Genomic DNA, 16087 nt, shown 5'->3' with positions numbered 1-16087 from the left:
CCCTCCTTCCTGCCTGTCGATCACCTGTGGCTTCAACAACCGTCCCAGCCCCGTGTGGTCCTGAGCCCCACGCTCAATCACGAACAGCACAATAGCCTTCAGGAATGATAGAAATCCCACTTTATTCTTTTAAAAGGGAACTGCTATCCGTCAAAGGCCATTCTACATCTGTGTAAGAAGGATGTGCTTCATGTCGAATATCATTCGGTGTCTGTTTAAACGGGCTGGTTGTCAGTTCCAGTTCATCATTTTCCCGTTTAAGACATATTTTCTCATAATCAAGATCATCCTGTATATTTTAAAAGGAGTGTGATTTCGCTGCGAGGAACGAATTGTTAAACTGTTGTGTTTCAAGTTACATTGACATTGACTGTGTCGGTGCGCATCCATATCGCAACGCATCTATTCATTACTCGAAATATGCTCATGTTTTCCAAAATCCACTCCTTCATGTCACGCTTGTAACAAATTTGCTCTCAATATAAAAAACAATAAATTTTGTACCGACGGCAAAAGCCGCGTGGCAAAATGGATATAGGCGACTGACTTCGAATGTAACAGAGATGTTATCAGAAGCTTGCAGTTTCGAGTCATGCCGCGGTCACCTAACGCGCAATGGGCAATTTTATATTCTTTGTTTTGATTCTGACTCAAAACCAACCATCTCGGACAGTCAATCACCTGAAGTAAATGACGGCTGTTTGCTAAAAGAAGGTAAAGGCACATTTCCACCACTGTCGATCTGGTTGTACGGGCAGAACAAGTGGTGAAGTAGACTTTCGTGCACATTATTTCTGTTTGAATACAAAAAGTAGGGCATGGATGTCTGAGGTTGCATTAAACAGCAGACCAGGTGACTGAGAGGTTCAGGTAATGGACTGCTGATCCAGTATGCCGCCAGCTTCGTCGTTATTGTGTTAATTATTTGACCACTCGGTTTTTTTCGTCAATCACATTTAACCTCATTGCCAAATTCACCTTTTACTGACAAGGATGCAGCTCGTTGGTGAAATAATGTCTCAAAAAATTAGCTCGTCATCAAAGGGAAAACATTAGCAGGACGATGGAGAGGGGGACTCATGAGATCGGTCTCTGAGAGTCAGCACAGTCACGATGGGCCGAATAGCAAAATAACGTCAGAATCTGAAAGCTACATACCTCACTGTGGGCGGCTCGTTGGTCTAGGGGTATGATTCTCGTTCCGGGATTTTAATAATTGAAATGCGAGAGGCTCCGGTTTCAAATCCCGCACGAGCCCTGCCAACTTTTCGTAACAAAACCACTTCTCAGCCGGTCGACATGTGAAAGAACTGACATGTTTCAAATTAAAACGTGTAATTGCGCTCCGTTGTTCCCACAGCGTCCAAAAATCCTGGAGATTCCCAGGAGCAAAGTGAAACTCACCGAACTGAGTAAAGTTAATGTATCTCAGATGTGCTCGGCTCTGTGTCTCATTGGACAACCTAATCCCGTGTTTTGTTCCGACCAATACTTGATAAATGGATCTTCATTTCTGCAAGCATGAGCTCACCTCCATTGGGATACGCATACATTCAGTGTCAATCTCCACTTCAACGTGAAACAGACTCTGCCCTGAATATGAGTGCGTCCTCTTTCTCTCGCGCTGAAAAGATATGAGAAGCTGACTTTGGATTTAGTCCCTTGGCTGCCGAATTTAAACCGTACAGGAAATCAATCCGGGCTGGCCAAGCTGCCTGGTCTGATTAAAAGGCGTTCAAACCCTACATTCCAGGCATGTCATAGTGTTCTGCCCTCAACATTCGGTTCAAGGTAGCGGATCATAAGCACCATTCCGATTGTCTGCTAATGATTCTGCTGTTCCCACTAACACCTCCACTGATCCATTCTTTGTAACTTTATTGCCCGCTTACCACCCACTTTGCCTTTTCGCATTGTGCCATTTATTATTCAATCACTCCTATACTCCACTGTATCACAGACATTCCCTTTTGTCCTTCCTCGCTGCCTATTTTCTTCCAGCCGCTATTTTCGTGGAAAAAATCTATAAACTTTACATTTTTCTTAAAATATCTGAATGATGATCTGACTGAACGTGAGCTCGGAATCTTCATTCAAAGAATCTGCACGACCTGCTGAGTTTTACAGAATTATTTATTTTTGTTCATTGTGTTTCTGAATCCCTTTTAAGGTGATGTGCTGGTCTGTCCCGGGTCATTCTCTGTCTCTCCAAAATGGTGTGCTATCAGTATCGGATCATCATGTATCTGTTTAAAAGGAATGTGCTGTCTGCCCCGGATTTAAAATTTCAAATTTCAAAAACTGCCTTTGGAGGGTGCAGGATTTTTAGTTTGTTGGTGTGTTTGTGTAAGCGAGGGAGTGGGTGCAAACGTTCTGCGCGATCTTAGTGTGCATTTCATGTCATGGGAGGAAGAATGCATTACATGCAACTTGAAGCCAGACTGATTTGATTCAACACGCATTCGGGGACTGCCTGACAGGAGAAGAATCTGTTGCGGGATTTTGCTATACCACATCTGAAAGAAGGCACATTATATAAGTTAGAAACATAGCGAGTTTAGCGAGAGCTTGCGGATGGGCTGTGTGACATGATGAGATTCTTCACCCTAATTTTCAAATACAAATCAAATCAAGACAAGACAAGACATGACTGACTGACTGACTTTGTTTATATAAATATATATATAAATATTTATATATGCGTATATTTACATACATTCCCTACTTTTTAACTTACACAATAAATGTGCTTTTTCTGTACTGCCTACATTGGCTCTATTACATTTGACCTCTTTCACAGCACACGCAGCTTCTGTCTGATCCTGCAGAAAGGCACTCGCGACTTTAAAAGATCGCCTTTGTTGCCCACATCTTCCTTCGTGACATGTCTCGCACCATGGGCTTACTGTGTTTGGTTATTTACTGACTGCACGCCCTGATTTCCAGTGGTGTTCATGCAGTCGCACAGCCTTCGTTCAATCAAAAATATATAGATTAAGAAACAAGTATTTATTTATTTAAATCAAATCAAATTAAATTTTTTGCAATAAAATTTTCAATTTACTTATTTTCTTATTATCATAAATATATATATGCTTTAAATTGTCTTTTTGTCTGGGTTGATTTTACTTCCCTCCCTCTTTCCTGCTTGGCTATCACCTGTGGCTTCAACAACCGTCCCAGCCCCGCGTGGCCCTGAGACCCGCGCTCAATCAGGCACAGCACAATTGCCTTCAGGAATTATAGAAATCCCACTTTATTCTTTTGAGAGGGAACTGCTGTCCGTGAAGGGCCATTCTACAGCTCTGTAAGACGGATGTGCTTCCTGTCCAGGATCATTCGGTGTCTGTTAAACTGGATGGTTGTCAGTACTGGTTCACAATTTTCCCCTTTATGAAGTATTTTCTCATAATCCGGGTCATTCTGTATTGTTTTAAAAGGAGTGTGATATCAGCTGCAATGACCGAATTGTTAAACTGTTGTGTTTCAAACTACATTGACGTTGCCTATGTCCGTGCACATCCAGATCGCAGCGCATCTGTTCATTACTCAAAATATGCTCATGTTTTCCGATATCCACTCCTTGATATCACCCTTGTCACAAATTTGCTCTCAATATAAAAAAAAAAAACAAATGTTGTGCCAACGGCAGCGGCCGCGTGGCCTCATGGATAAGGCGTCTGACTTCGATTGTAACTGTGATATTATCAAAAGATTGCAGGTTCGAGTCCTGCTGTGGTAAGCTAACTCGTGCGTGAAATTTTATATTCTTTTTTTGATTCTGCCTCCAAACCAACCATCTCGAACAGTCACTCACCTGAAGTAAAGGAAGGCTGTTTGCTTTAAGAAACTAATGGCACATTTTCATCACTGTCGATCTGGTTTGACGGGCAGAACAAGCGGTGAAGTAGACTTTTGCGCACAATATTTCTGTTTGAAAGCAAAAAGTAGGGGACGGATGTCTGACGTTGCTGTAAATAGGAGACGAGGTGACTGAGAGGTTCAGGCAATGGACTGCTGATCCACTATGCCCCCAGCTTCTTCGTTATTGTGTTGAACATTTTCCCCTCGTTTTGTTTCTTCACTCACTTGTATCCTCCTTGCCAAATTCACCTTTTACTGACAAGGATGCAGCTCGTTGGTGAAGTAATGTCTCAAAAAATAATCGATTCATCAAAGGGAAAACATTAGCAGGACTCTGGAGAGGGGGACTCAAGAGATAGGTCTCTGGGAGTCTACACAGGCACGATGGGCCGAATAGCAAACTAACGTCAGAATCTGAGAGCGATGTATCTCACTGTCGGGATTTCGTTGGTCGAGGGATATGATTGTCGATTAGACATTTTAATAATTGAAATGCGAGCCCTGCCAACTTTTAGTCAAAAAACCTTTCTCAGCCTGTCGACATGTGAGAAAACTGACATATTTCAAATTAAAACGTGTGATTGCGTTCCGTTGTTCACACAGCGTCCAAAAATCCTGGAGATTCCCAGGAGCAAAGTGAAACTCACCGAACTGATTAAAATTAAAGTATCTCAGATGTACTCGGCTCTGTGTCTCATTGGACCACCTTAACCCATTTTTGATTCCGGCCAATACTTGATCAGTATATCTTCCTTTCTGCATGCATGAGCTCACCTCCATTGGGATACGCACGCATTCAACGTCAATCTCAACTTCAACGTGATACAGACTCTGCCCTGAATATGAGTGCGTCCTGTTTCTCTTTCGCTGAAAAGATGTGAGAAGCTGGCTTTGGATTTAGTCGCTTGTCTGCCGATTTAAACCGTGCAGGAGATCAATCCGGGGTGGCCAAGCTGCCTGGTCTGATTAAAAGGCGTTCAAACCCTACATTCCAGGCATGTTATATTGTTCTGGCCTCAACATTCGGTTCAACGTATCAGAACATAAGCACCGCTCCCATTGTCTGGTAATGGTTCTGCTGTTCACACTAACACCTGCTCTGGTCCATCCTTTGTTACTTTATTGCCCGCTTACCACCCACTTTGCCTTTTCGCATTGTGCCATTTATTATTCAATCACTCCTACGCTCCACTGTATCACAGACATTCCATTGTGTCCTGCCTATAATTTCCAGGCGCTATTTTCGTGGAAAAAATCTGTAAACTTTACCTTTTTCTTAAAATATCGGAATGATCATCTGACTGATCGTGAGCCCGGGAAATTCATCCACAGAATGTTCACGGCCTGCTGAGTTTTGCAGAATGCTTTGTTTTTGTTCATTGTGTTACTGTATCCCTTTTAAGGTGATGTGCTGGTTTGCCCGTTGTCATTCTCTGTCTCTCCTAAAATCGTGTGCTCTCAGTATCGGATCATTATGTATCTGTTTAAAAGGGATGTGCTGTCTGCCCCGGATTTCAAATTTCAAATTTCAAAAACTGCCCTTGAAGGGTGCAAAATTTTTCGTTTGTTGGTGTGTTTGTGTAAGCGAGGGCGTGCGTGCAAACATTCTGCGCGATCTTACTGTGCATTTCATGTCATGGGATGAAAAATGCATTATATGCAACTTGAAACCACACTGATTTGATTGAACACGCATTCGGGGACTGCCTGACTGGAGAAGAATCTGCTGTGGGATTTTGCTATTCCACATCTGAAAGAAGGCAAATGACATAAGTTCAAAACATAGCGATTTTAGCGAGAGCTTGCGGATGGGCTGTGTGACATGATGAGCTCCTACTCCCTTATTTTCAAATAAAAATCAAATCAAGACAAGACAAGACAAGATATGACTGACTGACTGACTTTGTTTATGCAAATATATGTAGAAATATTTATATATGTATATTTACATACATTCCCTACTTTTTATCTTTCACAATAAATGTGCTTTTTCTGTTCTGCCTGCATTGGCTCTGTTACATTTGACCTCTTTCACAGCACACGCAGATGCTGTCAGATCCTGCAGAAAGGCACTCGCGACTTTAAAAGATCGCCTTTGTTGCCCACATCTTCCCTCCTCGCTTGTCTTCCACCATGGGATTACTGTGTTTGGGTATTTACTGACTGCAGCCCCTGATTTCCAGTGGAATTCAGCCAGTCACACAGCCTTCGTTTAATCAAAAATATATAGATTATGAAATAATTATTTATTTATTTAAATCAAATCAAATTCACTTTTTTGCAATAAAATTTTGAAATTATTTATTTTCTTATTATGATAAATATATAGATATTTTAAATTGTCTTTTTGTCTGGGTTCGTTTTACTTCCCTCCCTCCTTCCTGCCTGTCTATCACCTGTGGCATCAACAACCGTCCCAGCCCCGCGTGGTCCTGAGCCCCACGCTCACTCAGGCACCGTACAATTGCCTTCAGGAATGATAGAAATCCCACTTTATTCTTTTAAAAATGAACTGCTGTCAGTCAAGGGTAATTCTACATCTTTGTAAAAGGGATGTGCTTGTTGTTCAGGATGATTCGGTGTCTGCTTAAACCGGAAGGATGTCACTTCTGGTTCAAAATGTTCCCCTTTGTGAAGTATTTTCTCATAATCCGGGTCATTCTGTATAGTTTTAAAAGGAGTGTGATATCAGCTGCGATGACCGAATTTGTTAAACTGTTGTGTTTCAAGCTACATTGACGTTGCCTGTGTCCCTGCACATCCATATCGCAGCCCATCTATTCATTATTCGAAATATGCTCATGTTTTACTGCATTCATTCCTTGCAATAACGCTTTTCCCAAATTTGCTCTCAATATAAAAAACAACAAATTTTGAGCCACTGGCAGCGGCTGCGTGGCCTAATGGACAAGGCGTCTGACTTCGATTGTAACCACGATGCAATAAGAAGATTACAAGTTCTCGTCTTACCACAATCAACTAACTCGCAGCGTGAAATATTCTATTCTTTGTTTTTATTCTGCCTCAAAATCAACCATCTCGGACAGTCACTCACCTGATGTAAAGGAAGACTGTTTGCTTTAAGGAGCTAATGGCACATTTTCATCACAGTCGATCTGGTTGCACGGGCAGAACAGGCGGTGAAGTAGACTTCCTTGCACATTATTTCTGTTTGGATGCAAAAAGTAGGTGATGGATGTCTGATGTTGCTGTAAATAGGAGACGAGGTGTCCGAAATGTTCAGCCGATGGACTGCTGATCCAATGTGCTCCCACCCTCGTCGTTATTGTGTTAAAACTTTGATCCCTTTGATTTTTTATGTCAATCACATTTTACCTCATTTCCAAATTCACATTTTACTGACAAGGATGCAGCTCTTTGGAAATGTAATATATCAAATTAATAATATATTCATCAAAGGGAAAGCATTAGCACCACGATGGAGAGGGGGACTCATTAGATCGGTCTCTGAGAGTCAGCACAGGCACGATGGGACGAATAGTAAACTACCGTCAGAATCTGCGAGCTACGCTCCTCGTAGTCGGCGGCTCGTTGTTCTTGGGGTATGATTCTCACTTTGGGATTTTCAAAATTGAAATGCGAGAGGTCGCGGGTTCAAATCCCCGACGAGCCCTGTCAACTTTAAGTCAAAGAACCGCTTCTGAGCTGGTCGACATATGAGAAAACAGACATATTTCAAATTAAAACCTGTGATTTCGTTCCTTTGTTCCCACAGCGTCCAAATCCTGGAGTTTCCCAAGAGCAATGTGACACTCACCGAACTGAGTAAAGTTGAAGTTTATCAGATGTGCTCGGCTCTGTGTCTCATTGGTAACCTAAACCCGTGTTTGGTTCCGGCCAATACTTGATCAGTATATCTTCATTTCTGCATGCATGAGCTCACCTCCATTGGGATAAGCATGCATTCGGCGTCCACCTCCACTTCAACGTGAAACATACTCTGCCCTGAATTTGAGTGCGTCCTGTCTCTCTGGTGCCGAAAAGATGTGAGAAGCTGGCTTTTGAATTCGCCCCTTGGCTGCCGAATTCAAACCGTACAGGAAATCAATCCGGGCTGGCCAAACTGCCTGGTCTGATTAAAAGGCGTTCACACCCTATATTTCAGGCATGTTATAGTCTTCTGGCCTCAACATTAGGTTCAGCGTATCGGATCATAAGCACCGCTCCCATTGTCTGGTAATGGTTCTGCTGTTCTCACAAACACCTCCTCTGGACCATCCTTTGTTACTTTATTGCCCGCTTATCACCCACTTTGACTTTTCGCATTGTGCCATTTATTATTAAATCACTCCTCAGCTCCACTGTATCAAAGACATTCCCTTTTGTCTTTCCTCGCTGCCTATTTTTTTCCAGGCGCTATTTTTGTTGAAAAAATCTGTAAACTTCACATTTTTCCGAAAATATCGGAATGATCATCTGACTGAACGTGAACCCGGGATCTTCATCCACAGAATCTGCACGAACTGGTGAGTTAGACAGAATTCTCTGTTTTTGTTTATTCTGTTTCCGGATCCCTTTTCATGTGATGTGCTGATCGCCGGGGACATTCTCTGTCTCTCCAACATGGAATGCTATCAGTCTCGGATCATTCTGTGTCTGTTTGAAAGGGATTCTGCTGACTCTCCCGGATTTCAATTTCAAATTTCAAAAACTGCCTTTGGAGGGTATGGAATTTTAGTTTGTTTGTGTGTTTGTGTGATCGAGAGAGTGTTAGCAAACGTGATGCGCGATCTTGCTATGCATTTCATGTCATGTGAGAAACAAGGCATCACATGCAACTTGAAGCCATACTGATATGATTGAACACGCATTCCAAAACTGCCTGACAGGAGAAGAAACTGCTGTGGGATTTTGCGATTCCACATCTGAAAGAAGGCACATTATATAAGTTAGAAACATAGCAATTTTAGCGAGAGCTTGCGTATGGGCTGTGTGACATGATGAACTCCTTCCCCCTTAATTTCAAATACAAATCAAATCAAGACAAGACAGGACCTGACTGACTGACTGATTTTGTTTATATATATATATATATATATATATATATATATCTATATATATATATATTTATAAACATTCCCTAATTTTTAACATTCACAAGAAATGTACTTTTTCTGTTCTGCCTGCACCGGTCTCTATTACATTTGACCTCTTTCACAGCACACGTAGCTGCTGTCAGATCCAGCAGAAAGGTACTCGCGACTTTAAAATATCGAATTTGTTGCCCACATCTTCCATCGTGGCTTGTCTTCCACCATGGGATTACTGTGTTTGGGTATTTATTGACTGCACTCCCTGATTTCCAGTGGAATTCATCCCGTCACACAGCCTTCGTTTAATCAAAAATATATAGATTATGAAACAATTATTTATTTATTTAAATCAAATCAAATTCACTTTCTTGCAATAAAATTGTGAAATTGTTTATTTTTTATTTTGATTAATATATAGATATCTTAAATTGTCTTTTTGTCTGGGTTGGTTTTACTTCCCTCCCTCCTTCCTGCCTGTCGATCACCTGTGGCATCAACAACCGTCCCAGCCCCGCGTGGTCCTGAGCCACACGCTCAATCACGCAGAGCACAATTATCTTGAGGAATGTTAGAAATCCCACTTTATTCTTTTGAGAGGGAACTGCTGTCCGTGAAGGGCCATTCTACAGCTCTGTAAGACGGATCTGCTTCCTGTCCAGGATCATTCGGTGTCTGTTAAACGGGCTGGTTGTCAGTTCCGGTTCATCAATTGCCCCTTGAAGACGCATTTTCTCATAATCCGGATCATCCTGTATATTTAAAAAGGAGTGTGATTTCAGCTGCGATAACCGAATTGTTAAACTGTTGTGTTTCAAGCTACATTGACGTTGCCTGTGTCCGTGCACATCCATATCGCAGCGCATCTATTCATTACTCAAAATATGCTCATTTTTCCGATATCGACTCCTTGATATAACCCTTGTCCCAAATTTGCTCTCAATATAAAAAACAACAAATTTGTTGCCGACAGCAGTGGCCGCGTGGCATAATGGATAAGGCGTCTGACTTCGATTGTAACTGTGATATTATCAGAAAATTGCAGGTTCGAGTCCTGCCGCGGTCAGCTAACTCGCCGTGTTAAATTTTATATTCTTTGTTTTGATTCTGCCTCAAAACCAACCATCTCGGACAGTCACTCACCTGAAGTAAAGGAACGCTGTTTGCTTGCAGAAGCTAATGGCACACGTTCATCACTGTCGATCTAGTTCCACGGCCAGAAAAAGCGGTGAAGTAGATTTTCGTGCACATTATTTCTGTTTGAATGCAAAAAGTAGGGGATCTGTGTCTGACTTTGCAGTAAATAGGAGACAAGGAGACTGAGAGGTTCAGGCAATGGATTGCTGATCCAGTATGCCCCAGCTTCGTCGTTATTGTGTTGAACATTTTCCCTCGTTTTTTGTCGTCACTCACTTTTATCCTCCTTGCCAAATTCACATTTTACTGACAAGGATGCAGCTCGTTGGTGAAGTAATGTCTCAAAAAATAATCTATTCATCAAAGGGAAAACATTAGCAGGACTCTGGAGAGGGGACTCATGAGATAGGTCTCTGAGAGTCAACACAGGCACGATGGGCCGAATAGCAAACTAACCTCAGAATATGAGAGCGACGTCTCTCACTCTCGGGATCTCGTTGGTCGAGGGATATGATTATCGCTTTGGGATTTTAATAATTGAAATGCGAGCCCGGCCAACTTTTAGTCAAAAAACGACGTCTCAGCCGGTCGACATGTGAGAAAACTGACATGTTTCAAATTAAAACGTGTGATTGCACTCCGTTATTAACACAGTGTCCAAAAATCCTGGAGATTCCCAGGAGCAAAGTGAAACTAACCGAACTGAGTAAAGTTCATGTCTCTTTGATGTACTCGGCTCTGTATCTCAGTTTGATTCCGGCAAATACTTGATCAGTGTATCTTCCTTTCTGCACGCATGAGCTCAGCTCCATAGAGATAAGCATACATTCAGCGTCAATCTCAAATTCAACGTGAAACAGACTCTGCCCTGAATATGAGTGCGTCCTGTTTCTCTCGCGCTGAAAAGATGTGAGAAGCTGGCTTTCGATTTAGTCCATCGGCTGCCGAATTTAAACCGTGCAGGAAATCAATCCCTAGGTGGCCAAACTGCCTGGTCTGATTGAAAGGCGTTCAAACGCTACATTCAAGGCATGTTATAGTGTTCTGTCCTTAACATTCGGTTCAACGTATCGGATCATAAGCACCGCTCCCATTGTCTGCTAATCGTTATGCTGTTCACACTAACACATCCTCTGGTCCATCCTTTGTTACATAATTGCCCGGTTACCACCCACTTTGCCTTTTCGCATTGTACCATTTATTATTCAATCACTACTACGCTCCACTGTATCACAGGTATTCCCATTTGTCCTTCGTCGCTGCCTATTTTTTTCCAGGCTCCATTTTCGTGGAAAAATCTGTAAACTTTATATTTTTCTTAAAATATCGGAATGATCATCTGACTGAACGTGAGCCCGGGAAATTCATCCGCAGAATGTTCACGGCCTGCTGAGTTTTACAGAATGTTTTGTTTTTGTTCATTGTGTTTCTGTATTCCTCTTAAGGTGATGTGCTGGCCTGCCCGGGGTCATTCTCTGTCTCTCCAAAATGGTGTGCTATCCATATCGGATCATTGTCTATCTGTTTAAAAGGAATGTGCTGTCTGTCCCGGATTTCAAATTTCAAATTTCAAAAACTGCTGTTGGAGGGTGCAGAATTATTAATTTGTTGGTGTGTTTGTGTAAGTGAGAGAGTGCGTGGAAACGTTCTGCGCGATCTTACTGTGCATTTCATGTCATGGGAGGAAAAATGCATTACATGCAACTTGAAGCCACACAGATTTCATTCAACACGCATTCGGGGACAGCCGTGGGATTTTGCTATAACACATCTGAAAGAAGGCAAATTATATCAGTTAGAAACATAGCGATTTTAGCGAGAGCTTGTGATGGGCTGTGTGACATGATGAGCTCCTTCCCCCTTATTTTCAAATACAAATCAAATCAAGACAAGACAAGACATGACTGACTGACTGACTTTGTTTATATAAATATATGTATAAATATTTATATATGCATATATTTACATACATTGCTTACTTTTTAACTTTCACAATTAATGAGCTTTTTCTGTTCTGCCTGCATTGGTTATATTACATTTGACCTCTTTCACAGCACACGCAGCTTCTGTCTGATCCTGCAGAAAAGCACTCGTGACTTTAAAAGATAGCCTTTGTTGCCCACATCTTCCCTCGTGGCTTGTCTTACACCATGGGCTTACTGTGTTTGGGTATTTACTGACTGCACACCCTGACTTCCAGTGGATTTCATGCAGTCGCACAGACTTCGTTCAATCAAAAAAATATAATTAAGAAACAATTATTTATTTATTTCAATCAGATCATGTTAATTTTTTTGCAATAAAATTGTAAATTTATTTATTTTCTTATTATGATAAATATATATATGTTTTAAATTGTCTTTTTGTCTGGGTTGGTTTTATTTCCCTCCCTCTTTCCTGCTTGTCGATCACCTGTGGATTCAACAACCGTCCCAGTCCCGCGTGCTCATTAGAACCGCGCTCAATCACGCACAGCACAATTGCATTCAGGACTGATAGATATCCCACTTTATTCTTCTGAAAGGGAACTGCTGTCCGTGAAGGGCAATTCTACAGCTGTGTAAGAGGGATGTGCTTCCTGTCCAGGATCATTCGGTGTCTGTTTCAACGGGATGGCTGTCAGTTCCGGTTCATCAATTGCCCCTTTAAAACGTATTTTCTCATTATCCGGATCATCCTGTACATTTAAAAAGGAGCGTGATTATCAGCTGTGATAACCGAATTGTTAAACTGTTGTGTTTCAAGCTACATTGACGTTGCCTGTGTCCGTGTACATCCATATCGCATCGCATCTGTTCATTACTCAAAACATGCTCATGTTTTCCGATATCCACTCCTTGATACAACCCTTGTCCCAAATTTGCTCTCAATATAAAAAACAACAAATTTGGTACCGACGGTAGCGGCCGCGTGGCCTAATGGATAAAGTGACTGACTTCGACTTCGATTGTGATTGTGATGTTATCAGAAGATTTCAGGTTCGAGTCCTGCTGCGGTCAGCAAACTTGCCGTGTGAAATTTTATATTCTTTGTTTTGATTCTGCCTCAAAACCAGCCATCTCGGACAGTCACTCACCTGAAGGAAAGGAAGGCTGTTTGCTTTAAGAAGCTCATGGCACATTTTCATCACTGTCGATCTGGTCGCACGGGCAAAACAAGCTGTGAAGTAGACTTTCGTGCAAATTATTTCTGTTTGAATGCAAAAAGTAGGGGATGGATGTCTGACTTTGCAGTTAATAGGAGACAAGGTGACTGAGTGGTTCAGGCAATCGACTGCTGATCCAGTATGCCCCCAGCTTCGTCGTTATTGTGTTAAACATTATCCCCTCGTTTTTTTTTATTCAATCACATTTAACCTCATTGCCAAATTCACCTTTTTACTGGGAGTCGGATGTAGATCGTTGGTGAAGTAATGTCTCAAAAAATAATCACTTGATCAAAGGGAAAACATTAGCAGGACGATGGAGAGGGGGACGCATGAGATCGGTCTCTGAGAGTCAGCACAGGCACGATGGGCCGAATAGCAAACTAACGTCAGAATCTGAGAGATACGTACCTCACTGTCGGCGGCTCGTTGGTCTAGGGGTCTGATTCCAGCTTTGGGATTTTAATAATTGAAATGCGAGAGGTCCCGGGTTGAAATCCCAGACGAGCCCTGCCAACTTTTAGTCAAAAAACGACTTCTCAGCCGGTCGACATGTGAGAAAACTGACATGTTTCAAATTAAAACGTGTGATTGCACTCCGTTGTTCACACAGCGTCCAAAAATCCTGGAGACTCCCAGGAGCAAAGTGAAACTCACCGAACTCAGTAAAGTTCATGTCTCTTTGATGTACTCGGCTCTGTGTCTCATTGGACAACCTAAACCCCGGTTTGATTCCGGCAAATACTTGATCAGTGTATCTTCCTTTCTGCACGCATGAGCTCACCTACATAGGGATAAGCATACATTCAGCGTCAATCTCAAATTCAACGTGAAACAGACTCTGCCCTGAATATGAGTGCGTCCTCTTTCTCTCGCGCTGAAAAGATGTGAGAAGCTGGCTTTGGATTTAGTCCCTTGGCTGCCGAATTTAAACCGTGCAGGAAATCAATCCGGGATGGCCAAGCAGACTGGCCTGATTAAAAGGCGTTGAAACCCGACATTCCTGGCATGTTATAGTGTTCTGGCCTCAACATTCGGTTCAACGTATCGGATCATAAGCACCGCTCCCATTGTCTGCTAATGGTTCTGCTGTTCACACTAACACCTCCTCTGGTCCATCCTTTGTTACTTTATTGCGCGCTTACCAACCACTTTGCCTTTTCGCATTGTGCCATTTATTATTCAATCACTCCTACGCTCCACTGTATCACAGTCATTCCCTTTTGTCCTTCCTCGCTGCCTATTTTTTTCCAGGTGCTATTTTCGTGGAAAAATCTGTAAACTTTATATTTTTCTTAAAATATCGGAATGATCATCTGACTGAACGTGAGCCCGAGAAATTCATCCACAGAATGTTCACGGCCTGCTGAGTTTTACAGAATGCTTTGTTTTTGTTCATTGTGTTTCTGTATCCCTTTTAAGGTGATGTGCTGGTCTGCCCGGGGTCATTCTCTGTCTCTCCAAAATGGAGTGCTATCAGTATCGTATCATAATCTATCTGTTTAAAAGGAATGTGCTGTCTGTCCCGGATTGCAATTTTTAAATTTCAAAAACTGCCTTTGGAGGGTGTAGAATTTTTAGTTTGTTGGTGTGTTTGTGTAAGTGAGAGTGTGCGTGGAAACGTTCTGCGCGATCTTACTGTGCATTTCATTTCATGGGCGGAAAAATGCATTACATGCAACGTGAAGCCACAGTAATTTGATTCAACACGCATTCGGGGACTACCGTGAGATTTTGCTATTCCACATCTGAAAGACGGCAAATTATATAAGTTAGAAACATAGCGATTTTAGCGAGAGCTTGCGGATGGGCTGTGTGACATGATAAGCTCCTTCCCCCTTATTTTCAAATACAAATCAAATCAAGACAAGACAAGACATGACTGAATGACTGACTTTGTTTATATAAACATATGTATAAATATTTATATATGCATATATTTACATACATTCCCTACTTTTTGACTTTCACAATAAATGTGCTTTTTCTGTTCTGCCTGCATTGGCTCTATGACATTTGACCTCTTTCACAGCACACGCAGCTTCTGTCTGATCCTGCAGAAAAGCACTCGCGACTTTAAAAGATGGCCTTTGTTGCCCGCATCTTCCCTCGTGGTTTGTCTTACACCATGGGCTTACTGTGTTTGGGTATTTACTGACTGCACACCCTGATTTCCAGTGGATTTCATGCAGTCGCACAGACTTCGTTCAATCAAAAATATATAGATTAAGAAACAATTATTTATTTATTTCAATCAAATCAAATTAAATTTTTTGCAATAAAATTGTAAATTTATTTATTTTCTTATTATGATAAATATATCTATGTTTTAAATTGTCTTTTTGTCTGGGTTGGTTTTATTTCCCTCCCTCTTTCCTGCTTGTCTATCACCTGTGGATTCAACAACCGTCCCAGTCCCGCGTGCTCATGACAAGCGCGCTCAATCACGCACAGAACAATTGCATTCAGGAATGATAGAAATCCCACTTTATTCTTCTGAAAGGGAACTGCTGACCGTAAAAGGCCATTCTACAGCTGTGTAAGAGGGATGTGCTTCCTGTCCAGGATCATTCGGTGTCTGTTTCAACGGGATGGTTGTCAGTTCCGGTTCATCAATGGCCCCTTTAAAACGTATTTTCTCATTGTCCGGATCATCCTGTACATTTAAAAAGGAGTGTGATTATCAGCTGTGATAACCGAATTGTTAAACTGTTGTGTTTCAAGCTACATTGACGTTGCCTGTGTCCGTGTACATCCATATCGCAGCTCATCTGTTCATTACTCAAAATATGCTCATGTTTTCCGATATCCACTCCTTGATATAACCCTTGTCCCAAATTTGCTCTCAATATAAAAAAAGAACAAATTTGGCACTGAACGGAGCGGCCGC

The 16087-nt window shown here is 41.8% G+C and overlaps 1 non-coding gene across 1 annotated transcript; it reads left to right on the top strand.

The window, feature by feature from the left end:
• The first annotated feature begins 9892 nt into the window (after positions 1–9892).
• trnar-ucg (transfer RNA arginine (anticodon UCG)) lies at positions 9893–9981 on the top strand. The gene is given in 2 exon segments: positions 9893–9929; positions 9946–9981. It is a non-coding gene; the product is annotated as a tRNA-Arg (tRNA).
• The last annotated feature ends 6106 nt before the right edge of the window (positions 9982–16087 follow it).

The sequence above is a fragment of the Pristiophorus japonicus genome, unplaced genomic scaffold (genome assembly GCF_044704955.1).
Source record: "Pristiophorus japonicus isolate sPriJap1 unplaced genomic scaffold, sPriJap1.hap1 HAP1_SCAFFOLD_29, whole genome shotgun sequence".
In the NCBI taxonomy this organism is placed as follows: Eukaryota; Metazoa; Chordata; class Chondrichthyes; family Pristiophoridae; genus Pristiophorus; species Pristiophorus japonicus.
Note: the sequence above shows the minus strand (reverse complement) of the source record. Positions and strands in the feature narration are given on the sequence as shown.